At 38.1% G+C, this 12553-nt stretch overlaps 1 protein-coding gene across 1 annotated transcript in view; it reads left to right on the top strand.

Moving 5' to 3' along the window:
* The window catches only part of LOC119827686 (mediator of RNA polymerase II transcription subunit 14-like), a 29672-nt gene that overhangs the window by 4464 nt on the left and 12655 nt on the right, over positions 1 to 12553 (top strand). The gene's annotated exons all lie outside the window — the stretch shown is intronic.

Below are 12553 nucleotides of genomic sequence, written 5' to 3'. Positions count from 1 at the left end.
GACTTCCTTCTTTTCTTTCTTTCTTTCTTTTTCTTTCTTTCTCTTTCTTTCTTTCTTTTTTTTAAATTCTAAGAGCTAAATATTTTAAACTAGCAGAATTTTTCAGGGTGCACTTCTTTCATCCAAAAGACCGTCAATGTTTTGAATAGTGAACTTTATAGTACGTTTAAATGTGACACATTTCAAACTAGGTAAAAGATCAGTGTCTGCTTGCCAGTAATAAGTTTAATATTTCATTTTATACTATAAAGTAATGAAAATGCCAAACTTGTTAATTTAATGTTTTCTTATGTTTTGGGTATAATGGTCTTTTTTGATTTTTGCTTTTTTTTTAAGGCAGGTCTGTCATTTTTGGATACTGTAAAACTGTGACAAGCTTTCTATTGAAGCTGTATTTTAATATGACCGCTTTGAATCCTTACACAGAAATGTTTTGGGAGCTGTTAAACATATCCCAAAGAAGCAATATTTAATAAAACTAGGATATAAAAGTGACACTCACTGGTGTGTGTATAAGCTCTCTAGAGTCCTTAGGGCCTCCCTTCATCTTTAACCTGGTGGGGCCAGTCGGTTTTTTAATTACGTATGTCTTAAATTTGGCCAAAAACATTTTTTTTTGTTTTAAGGTTAATGTAGTTTCTTCAGACATTCCTAAAATTTAGCACCTTGGTTGTTTGTCAGTATAGGATTTGGGTAAAATGAAAGAACTTTGTCTTTGAAAAGAGACAGCAAGTGATTTATAATGACCAAGGATCCCAAAGAATGCAATTGTTCTCATGTGCGAGGAAATGGGAACCTTTTTGCTAGGAAAATGTCATGTAAAGGATGCTTCTGCATACAGCATTAACTAGGAAGCAAAGAACTTGAACGCTCTAGTTTGCGTGAAGTGTCCGTGACATTTCTTTATCTTATTTTTCTTACCTTCCCCAACACAAGTGGGGTTGTTCTGAACAATCTCAGTTTAATTCATTGCCAGCAAAGCAATAGGATATTTTGCTGGACACAACCTGGTCCGGTTATTTGAAAAGTCCACAGTGCAGAGCCTGTCTAGAGTCCAGTAGAGTTCTGGCACTGGTACCGCTCAATAGGATTTCTATCTAGAGTACTATACTGTCTCTCGCAGCCAGCCAGGGACTTTTTAAGCTTTGATGAATATGATCTGATTCAAATGTTTTCTAATGAATTGATGTTATTTGGAGCAATTTTTTTTGTTTTATTTTTTATTATTTTTTTTTTATGATACTATCATGCTGAGTTATATCTAGCCAATGTAATATGGTCCTCGATGAAATTTTAGATGTTTATCTGATTCCATTTTAAGATGATTAATTGAGATTCTATAACTATAACCACCAGATTCTGATTTTAAGTATCTCACTGCAACTGTATCATATGTGCTCAACTTCGCTTGAATCTCCGTTTCCAGTCAGAGCTGAGGCCTTCTTGGTCCTCTGTGTCTCCTTTCTGCCTTCACCTCCTGCTTTTCCCCCAGCTCTGACTTCTCCAGAGTGGGTGCCTACACTCTTCTTCTTCCTCTAGCCCTTTCTCCTTCTGTTTCAGTTCTCTTCGCAGTGCTCATCACATGGGTCTGGAAATCTAAGATGTCTTGATCAGGAGTCAGCCCTTTTCTTTTGGGAGCTAAATCCTATCTTTCATGTAGAAATCTACATGTATATACAAGAAATGTATTTTTATCTGCAGGATGATATTTTTTCAGATAATTTTATGAATAGAATTAACTTTTCAGGTATTTTCTCTTTTAAGTGTGGTTTTGAAATGTTAATCTCATTTTTATACGTGATGCATTCAATGGCTACTTTTTTCTAATTAGAACACCTTTGAATGCATCGTGTAAAACAAGTAAGATAGAATTCAATGAATAGAATTTGATTTTGATGCTTATTAAGAGTAAACCAATGAATTTGAATTTTGATATCATGCTTGGTACTTGGAATTGATATATACTTTATTAAAGCTTGGAAATACTTAGCATTTGAATCGTAACTTTCATCACAAACCATGTCTTTTGCCTCTTTTGTTAACCAGGTTCAATCAAAGAAACTGGATGCCATAGTGATTTTTCTCTAGTAGGTGATTTGGAACTTGATTTTAATAAGGTATTTTCAATGTGATTTTAGTATTTACAGTAATAAATAAAATTTATAAAGTTTCAGAGCAAAAAATCATGAAAATCTGTCAATGTAATCCACCATCTAAACAAACTGAAAGAGAAGGGAAAACATAATCATCCCATTAAATGCTGAAAAAGTCTCTGACAAAATCCAACACCCTTTCATGAGAAAAGTGTTGGAGAGATCTTGGACACAAGGGGCAAACCTAAACATAATAAATGTAATAATCAGCATTCCAACAGCCACCAAACATCAAATTAAATGGAGAGAAACTCAAGGCAATTCCACTAAAATCAGGAAAAAGACAAGGCAGTGCATTTGGTGTGTATCTATTCAATATAGTACTTGAAGTTCTGGCTAGAGCAATAAAGACAACAAAGGGTATGAGAACCCAAAAATGTGAACCTGTTTTGCCTTGTCTGAAGGCAAACTCTCAGAGAGCTTGAGATTATTTTTGCTCTTTCGAAGTTGATGACAACAGGCGTGGCTACAAACAGGAGACCCTGGCCTGGGATGTGGTTACTTGGTGTTTTGATCATTAGCCCATAGAGGTGGGTCCGTTCCACCCTCAAAGTTCAGAGAATTCAGCCGGGAGGTGGTAGCGCACGCCTTTAATCCCAGCACTTGGGAGGCAGAGGCAGGCGGATCTCTGTGAGTTCGAGACCAGCCTGGTCTACAAGAGCTAGCTCCAGGACAGGCTCTAAAGCTGCAGAGAAACCCTGTCTTGAAAAACCAAAAAAAAAAAAAAAAAAAAAGTTCAGAGAATTCAAGCTTACTTTTGCTTCTTTTAAAATAGGAGGTTTGACTTAGGGCGTGGTTGCCTGCAGTAAACTTGGTTTAGGGTGGGTTCACTACCCAAACATCCAATACTTTTACTTTGGAATTAAATGGCTTGCTGTCTCAAGTATTGGAGCAAGTACCTGTTCTGGTTGCCCCTTGTATCATGTTAAAGCAGTGTTTTGCCTTCTTTACCCCTTTTGTATTGGGGTAAAAGTGTTTGAAAACTAAATGTGTGCTAACTCAGAATTCAGAAAATTCAGCGTTCAGTATCTGCTGAGTTGCCCTCCCGGTACTCACATATGTCTCTGTGTTTCTTTCTTTTCTCTGTTCCTCCTACCCTAACATTTCTAATCCTCATGCCCCTACCCTGGAACGTACGAACCTGCTGTGGCTAGGATGTGACAGAAGTCACCCTAAAAAGGTGACTCATGACAAAAAGGAGATCAAGGGGATACAAGTTGGAAAGGAGAAGTCAAAGAATCGCTAGTCCCAGATAATATGATAGTGTACATAAGCAATCCCCGAAATTCTACCAGGAAACTCGTGCCATTGATAAACAAGTTTCTGAGAACAAGGTTAACTTAAAAAAAAATTGTAGCCCTCCTATATACAAATGACAAATGGGCTGAGAAAGAAATCAGGGAAATAGACCCTTCACATTAACCTCAAGTAATATAAAATATCTTGGGATGACTCTAACCAAGCGAGTAAAAGACCTGTAAGACAAAGAGCTTCAAGTCATATATATATATATATAAAACATTAAACTTTACATGCCAATATCAATTCTCTCTCCCTTCCCTCCTCCTCCTCTCCCCACCTTCCCCCCACCCCACTCCCCAGACATTCCTCAGAGAGGGTGAGGCTTCCCATGGAGAGTCAACAAAGTCTGTCACATCACTTGAGACAGGATCAAGGCCCTCTTCCCTTTATCTAGGCTGAGCATAGGAATAGGCTTCAAAGAGCCAGTATGTGCAGTAGGGATAAATACTGGTTCCACAGCCAGTGTCCCCAAGTCACACAACTGTCACCCACATTCAGAGGCTCTAGTTGAGTTATATGCAGGTTCCCCATCTGTTACTCCAGTGAGCTCCCGCTTGCTCAGGCCAGCTGTTTCTGTGGTTGTCCCCATCATGGTCTTGACCCCTTTGCTCATATTATCCCTTCTCCCTACAACTGGACTTCAGGAGCTCGGCCCAGAGCTTAGCTGTGGATCTGCATCTGCTTCCATCAGTTACTGGATGAAGGTTCTATGGTGTCAGTTAAGGTAGTCGTCAGTCTGCTTACAGCAAAAGGGTAGCTAAGGCTTCCTCTCCACTGTTGCTTAGGGTCTTAGCTGGGGCCATCCTTGTAGATCCCTGGGAATTTCCCTAGTGCCAGGTTTCTCGCTAACATCATAATGGCTCTCTCTGTCAAGATACCTCTTTCCGTGCTCTCCCTCTCTGTCCTTCCCCAACGCCACCTTCTAATCCCTCATGTTCTCCCCTTCCCTTCCTCCTCTCCTCAGTTCCTTTAAACCCTCCCCTATCCCTCCCCAACAACCGCTTTACTCAGGAGACTTTTGTCTATTTCCCCTTCCCAGGGGGATCCATGGATGTTTCTTTTAGGATCTTCCTTGTTTCCTGATGTCTCTGAGGTTGTGGACTGTAGGCTGGTTATTCTTTGCTTTATCCATTTATGAGTGAGTACATACTGTGTTTGTCTTTCTGGGTCTGGGTAGCCTCACTCAGGGTGATTTTTTTTTTTCTAGTTTCATCCATTTTTGCCTACAAATTTCAAGATGTCATATTAATTATTTATTTATTTATTTATTTTTTTTACGCCGAGTAGTACTCCATTGTGTAATGTACATTTTCTTTATCTGCTCTTAGGTTGAGGGGCGTCTAGGTTGTTCCCAGGTTCTGGCTATTATGAATAATGCATCTATGAACATAGTTGAGCAAATGTCCCTGTGGTATGAGTGAGTATACATCCTTTGGGTATAAGCCCAAGAGTGGTATTTCTGGGTCTTGAGGTAGATTGATTCCCAGTTTTCTAAAATACTGCCATAATGTAGTGATATTGTATTTGTATTTTCATAAATAAAGCTTGCCTGAAGTTCAGAGGGTAAAACAGCCCCACTGGTCAGCCTTACAGACCAGGCAGTGGGGGCACCTTTAATCCCAGCAGCCATGCTAGTTTGCCATAGAAACCATAGAAAGGTGGTGCACACCTTTAATCCCAGCCCTAGAGAGGAATATAAAACAGGTGGAGACAGCTCTCACACACAGTCTCCTTCTGAGATTCCTGGAGCAGGATCGCCACTTCAGACTGAGGTAGAGGTAAGAGCCAGTAGATAGCTGTTTTGCTTTTCTGGCCTTCAGGTTGAACCCAATATCTGTCTCTGGGTTTATATTAATTGTGCTACAAATAGCAACCAAACGTTTGGCAAGAATTTCCACATAAAGCCTGAGAAAGCTTTAAAAAAATATTTTATTCAGACAAGAACAGAGTCAAGTGCAGCTTCTTGGTAACTGTCTTTTCTCCGGTAGGCTCTGTTTGCTGGCAGCTAGCAGAGACATGACTCCTTTAGGAAAGGCTTCTTGACTCAGCATTAGCAGCAAAAACCGCATGGCAGTGCTTTTAAGAGGTCCTGCCACAAAACACTTAAGTGGTGTTTATGAACAGCCGGTGGTATGCTTCTTGGTGGCATGGACCTAGAAACTCCACAAAGTTGTGGCAATAAATGTGGCTCCTGCCTGTACCTCCACCATGAAGTTAGACTCTCAGAAAGCTAAGGTATGGGGTGGAACTAGTTACCAAAGCCACAGCTTTAATCCTAACCATGTAGCAGATTTAAGACTCATGTACTCAGAAAAAGATACAGTAAAGACAGATTCAGATGAAAAAAAAAACAAACAAACCTCTAAACAATTTATAGTGTGTTTTAAAATGTACATAGACTTTGGAAAGAAAATAAAAGAGAAAGTCCTCAGGGGAAAATAAAAGAAAGAAAGAAAGAAAGAAAGAAATACAGTAACCAGGCATGGTGGCTTACACCTTTAATCCCAACACTTGGGATTCAGAGGCAGGTGGCCTGCTCTGTAGAGTGAGTTCCAATACAGCCAAAGATACACAGAGAAACCTTGTCTCAAAAAACTAAAAAGTTAAAAAATAAAAATAAAAGAAATAAGAGTAAGGAAAAAGTCACTTAAAGATGAAAAATATACAGAGAATCTGGATGCTGTATGTTATTGGGTTGTCTTTGAATTGCTTGACTGCTGAGGAAGGAGCAACATCTCCTAAAAAGACATCTGACTATAAATGATGCTGGATTAATCCAATCTATATATTTTGGAAATGCCTTGACTTCAAAATTAAAATTTAAAGATATGTTACTTTTGGAAAGAGGTTCTGTTTTTGCTTCCACAGAAAATAAGAGGTGGTGGATTCATTCTGGGTTAAGAAAAATAAGGTTTGATTGAGGAAGACCCCCCCTGAAAAATCTCCAATGGGAATGGATGGCCCAGATGATCTAATGTTTCAGAGCACCTCTGTTGCAGTTTCCTCTGAGTTCTATATCTGGGACAGCCTCAAGACTGCTGGCTGAAGTGATCAAGCTTCACAGAATATTCCAGTCAGTTCTTGACCATAATCCTAAATTTTCTTTGGGTTTCCATAAGATTAGGAAGCAGCCTAGAAAACTATACCCACATTTCCCCCCCCTCCCCTAAAAGGGATTATGGGTGTTTTTCTTTGTTTAGTGTGTTGGTTACAGATTGTTATGGATAATGGTAAGGAAAAGAAAGCCAGGCAAGGGAGAATAGATTCAGGGTTTTGTTTTGAAAAGAAAAAAAAAAGGGGGGGGGGGGGACTGCTGTGTTATCATGCTTTTGTACACTGTAAAGATTTATCACTTGTATTGGTTTAATAAAATGCTGATTGGCCAGTAGCCAGGGAGGAAGAATTGGTAGGGAAAAGAGACTAAGAGAATTCTGGGAAGAGGAAAGACAGAGAGATACAGTTACCAGACAGATACAGAGAAAGCAAGATGAGAATGCCTCACTAATAAAAAGGTACCAAGCCACATGGCCAAACATAGACACGAATTGTGGATTAATTTAAGTTGTAAGAACTAGTTAATAATAAGCCTGAGCTAATAGGCCAAACAATTTGTAATTAATATAAGCCTCTGTGTGTTTCTTTGAGACCAAACAGCTGAGGAACTGAGCTGGACAGAAGCTTCCATCTACAATATCTGTCTCTGGGTTCATACTAATCATGCTACACCATACTAACCAGCAATGCAGGATTGTTCCCCTTACTCCACATAAGCTGTCATTTCTGTTTTTGTTCTTGGCCATCTGACAGGTGTAAGATGTTATCTCAGAGTTATTTTGATTTGCATTTCCCTGATAGCTAAGGATATTAAGCAACTTAAGTGTCTTTTGGCCATTTGAGATTCTTCTGTTGAGAATTCTGTATTTAGATCTGTACTTCATTTTTAATTGAATTATTTAGTAGTTTGATGTCTAGTTTCTTGAATTCTTTCTATTATTTTGGAGATTAGCCCTCTGTCAGATGTGGGGGTCAGTGAAGATCTTTTCCCATTCTATAGGCTGTTTTGTCTTGTTGGCTGAGTCCTTTGCCAGAAGCTTTTCAGTTTCAGGAGGTCTCATTTATTAATTGATGCTCTCAGTGTCTGTGCTACTCGGGTTATATTTAGGAAGTGATCTTTTATGTCAATGTGTTCAAGTGTACTTCCCACTTTCTCGTCTCTAAGAATCAGTGTAATTAGGTTTATGTTGAAGTTTTTGATACATTTGGAGTTGAGTTTTGTGCATGGTGATAGATATGGTTCCATTTGCAATCTTCTACATGTTGATATCCAGTTATACCAGCACCATTTATTGAAGAGGCTTTCTGTTTTCCATTTTATATTTTTTAGCTTCTTTGTCAAAAATCAGGTGTTCATTTGTGTGTGGATTATTATCAGGGTCTTCGATTTGATTCCATTGGTTCACCTGTCTGTTTTCATGCCAATACCAAGCTGTTTTCATTACTGTAACTCTGTAATAGAGCTTAATGTCAGGGATGGTGATTTCTCTGGAAGTTCCTTTATTGTGCAGGAATGTTTTGGCTATCCCAGATTTTTTGTTTTTCCATATGAAATTTGGTATTGTTCTTTTGAGGTCTTTGAAGAATAGCACTGGGATTTTGATGGGTATTGCATTGAATCTGTAGATTGCTTTTGGTAAGATTGCCATTTTTACTATGTTGGTCCTAGCAATCCATGAGTATGGGAGATCTTTCCATTTCCTGATATCCTCTTCAATTTTTTCTTCAAAGGCTTAAAGTTCTTGTCATACAGGTCTTTCACTTGTTTAGTTAGAGTTACCCCAAGATATCTTATTTTGTTTGTGGCTATTGTGAAGGGTGATGTTTCTCAGATTTCTTTCTCAGCCCATTTATCATCTGTATATATGAGGGATACTGATCTTTTTTGAGTTGATCTTGTATCCTGCCATATTACTGAAGGTATTTATCAGCTGTATGAGTTCCCTGGTAGAGTTTTTGGAGTCACTTATATATACTATCATATCATTGGCAAATAATAAAGTTTGACTTCTTCCTTTCCAATTTATATCCCCTTGATCTCCTTTTGTTGTCTTATTGCTATAGCCAGAACTTCAAGAACTATGTTGAATAGATATGGAGAGAGTGGACAGTCTTGTCTTGTTCCTGATTTCAGTGGGATCACTTTGAGTTCTCTCCATTTACTTTGATGTTGGCTGCTGACTTGCTGTATATTGCCTTTATTATATTTAGGCATGTTTCTTTTTTATTGATTTTTATTAAGCTCTACATTTTTCTCTGCTCCCCTCCCTGCCTCTCCCCTCCCTCTTTAACTCTCCCCCAAAGTCATCATGCTCCCAATTTACTCAGGAGATCTTGTCTTTTTCTACTTCCCATGTAGAGTAGATCTATGTAAAGTCTCTCTTAGTGTCCTCATTGTTGTCTAAGTTCTTTGGGATTGTGGTTTGTAGGCTGGTTTTCTTTGCTTTATGTTTAAAAACCACCTATGAATGTTTCTTGTATTCCTGATCTCTACAAGGCCTTTATCATGAAGGAGTGTTGAATTTTATCAAAGGCTTTTTCAGCATCTAATGAGATGATCACGTGTTTTTTTCTTTCAGTTTATTTATATGACAGATTACATTTACAGATTTTCATATGTTGAAACATCCCTGCATCTCTGGGATGAAGCATGCTTGATCATGGTGGATGACTTTTCTGATGTGGTCTTGGATTAAGTTTGCCAGTATTTTATTGAGTATTTTTGCATCAGTGTTTATAAGGGAGATTGGTCTGTAATTCTCTTTCTTGGTTGAGTCTTTATGTGGTTTGGGAATCCAGGTAACTGTAGCCTTATAAAAAGAGTTTGGCCATGTTCTTTCTGTTTTTATTGTGTGGAACAATTTAGGAGTATTGGTACTAGTTCTTCTTTGAAATTCTGGTAGAATTCTGTGCTGAAACCATCTGGTCCTGGTCTTTTTTTACTTTTTTTTTTGAAACTTTTAATGACTGCTTCTAATTCCTTAGGGTTTAAAGGTCTATTTAAATTGTTTATCTGGTCTCAATTTAATTTTGGTATATGATACCTATCCAGAAAATTGTCCATTTCCTTTAAAATTTTCAATTTTGCAGAGTACAGATTTTTGAAGTATGACCTGAAGATTCTCTGGATTTCCTCTGTCTGTGTCTGTTATGTCCCCCTTTTCATTTCTGATTGTATTAATTTGGATAGTCTCTGTCTTTTGGTTAGTTTGGATAAGGGTTTGTCTATCTTGTTGTTATTCTCAAAGAACCGATTCTTTTTCTTATATGCTCTCTGTATTGGTTTCTTTGTTTCTATTTTATTGATTTCAGCCCCAATTTGATTATTTCTTGTCATCTACTTCTCTTGGGAGAGTTTGCTTCTTTTTGCTCTGGAGCTTTCAGGTGTGCTGAGTCAACTAGTGCGAGGTTCCTCCACTTTCTTTATGTAGGTACTTAGTGCTGTGAACTTTCCTCTTAGTACTGCTTTCCAGTAAGTTTGTGTATGTTTTGCACTCATTTTCATTGACTTCTAGGAAGTCTTTAATTTCTTTCTTTATTTCTTACTTGACCCAGAGGTGATTCAGTTGAGCATTGTTCAATTTCTATGGGTTTGTGGACTTTTTGTAATTAGTGTTGCTTTTGAATTCTAACTTTAAAGCATGGTGATCTGATAAGATACATGGGTTATTCCAATTGTTTTGTATCTGTTCATGTTTGCTTTATTACATAGTATGTGGTTGATTTTAGAGAAGATACTATGAGGTGCTGAGAAGAAGGTATATTCTTTTGTGCTTAGGTGGAGTGTTCTATATATGTCTGTTAAACCCATTTGAGTCATAGCATCTGTTAGTTCTCTTATTTCTCTGTTCAGTTTCTGTCTGGCAGTCCTGTCCAGTGGTGAGAGTGGGGTGTTAAGTCTCCTACTATTGGTGTATGGGGTTTGATGTGTGATTTAAGTTTTAGTAATGTTTCTTTTACAAATGTGGGTGCCCTTGTATTTGGGGGCATAAATGTTCAGAATTGAGACTTCATCATGATGGACTTTTTTTCTGTGACAAATACAAAATGTCCTTCTTCATCTCTTTATTAATTTTAGTTTTAAGTCTATTTCATTAGATATTAGGATAACTACACCAGCTTGTTTTTTAGGTCTGTTTGATTGGAAAATCTTTTTCCAACACTTTACTCTGAGGTAATATCTGCTTTGAAGTTGAGGTGTCTTTCTTGTATGCAACAGAAGGATAGATCCTGTTTTCATATCCATTCTGTTACCCTGTGTTTGTGAGATATTAATGTGAGATATTAATGATCAGTGATTGTTAGTTCCTATTATTTTTGGTTTTGTTGTTGTTGTTGGTAGAATATGCATGTGTTTCCCTTCTTGGGTTTTGCTGGTGTGGGATTATCTATTGCCTTTTTTTTTGTTGGTGTAGCTAACTTCCTTGGGTTAGAGTTTTCCTTCTAGTACTTTCTATAGGGCCGGATTTGTAGCTAGGTATTGCCTGAATCTACTTTTGTCATGGAATATCTTGGTTTTTTTCCCTGTCTATGGTGATTGAAAGCTTTACTGGGTATATTAGTCTTGGCTGGCATCTGTGGTCTCTTAGTGTCTGCAGAATGTCTATCCAGGATCTGGCTTTCATAGTTTCCATTGAGAAGTCGGGTGTAATTCTGATATGTCTGCCTTTATGTGACTTGACTTTTTTCCTTCACAGTTCTTAATATTCTTTCTTTATTCTGTATGTTTAGTATTTTGATTATTGTGTGTCCAAGGGGATTTTTTTTTTGTTCAGAATATTTGGTGTTCTGTAAGCTTCTTATACTTTCATAGGCCTGTCCTTGTTTAGGTTGGGAAAGTTTTCTTCTATGATTTTGTTGGATATATTTTCTGTGCCTTTGAGCTGAACTTCTTCTATTTCTTCTATCCCTATTATGTTTAGGTTTTTCATGGTGTCCCAGATTTCCTGGATGTTTTGTGTTAAGAATTTATTGGATTTAACATTGACTTTCACCGATGACTCTATTTCCTCTCTCTTACCTTCAGTGCCTGAGAGTCTTTCTCCCATCTCTTGTATTCTTTTAGTTATGCTTGCTTCTGTAGTTTCTGATTATTATCCAGGTTTTTCATTTTCAGAATTTCCTTGGTTTATATTTTCTTTATTGCCTCTAATGCAGTTTTCAAGTCTTGAACCATTTCTTTCCCCTGCTTGTTTGTTTTGTCTTGGCTTTCTTTAAGAGATTTATTGAATTCTTCTAATTTTTTGTTTGTCTTCTCCCACATTTATTTAAGGGATTTTTTCATTTCCTGTTTAATGGCCTCACTTATCTTCATAAAGTTATTTTTTTGACTTTTTTATAACAGTTTAGCTTTTTTATTTTATTTTAATATTTATTTATTATGTATACAGTGTTCTGCCCGTATGTCTGCCTGCAGGCCAAAAGAGGGCACCAGATCTCATTATAGGTTGTTGTGAGACACCATATGGTTACTGGGAATTGAACTCAGGACCTCTGGAAGAGCAACCACTGCTCTTAACCGCTGAGCCATCTCTCCAGCCCCATAAAGTTATTTTTAAGGTCATTTTCTCCTGCTTCGTCTGTGTTGGGATGTTCAGGTTTTGCTGTTGTAGAACCATTAGTTTCTGGTGGTGCCATACTGTTCTTGATGTTGTTGAATGTATTCCTACATTGCCGTCCACCCATCTCCTCCTCCAGGTGTAGGTGAGCCATGTCTCTGGTATCCACTGATGTGTCTCTGGGGGCTCCTCTCTAGGTGCAGTCAGGGCCAAGACGATGGTGGTCACAGATGTGGAGAGGCTGCTCCAGGGGTCTCTGGGGTTTTTGTGGGTCTGGACAGGCTTTAGGATCTACCTCTAGGCCTAGAAAGCAAAGCCCTCCAACTGAAAACCCAGGCATTCACCTCTGCAGGGGCAGTCAGGGCCAAGGCTCTGGTGGTTGCAGATATGGTGGGGGATGGTTATGGGTGAACTTCAAGTCTTTGAAGAAAGAAATTGAAGAAGATATCAGAAGATGGAATGATCTCGCATGCTCATGGATAAGTA

The sequence above is a fragment of the Arvicola amphibius genome, chromosome 12, assembly GCF_903992535.2.
Source record: "Arvicola amphibius chromosome 12, mArvAmp1.2, whole genome shotgun sequence".
Classification (NCBI taxonomy): Eukaryota; Metazoa; Chordata; class Mammalia; order Rodentia; family Cricetidae; genus Arvicola; species Arvicola amphibius.
Note: the sequence above shows the minus strand (reverse complement) of the source record. Positions and strands in the feature narration are given on the sequence as shown.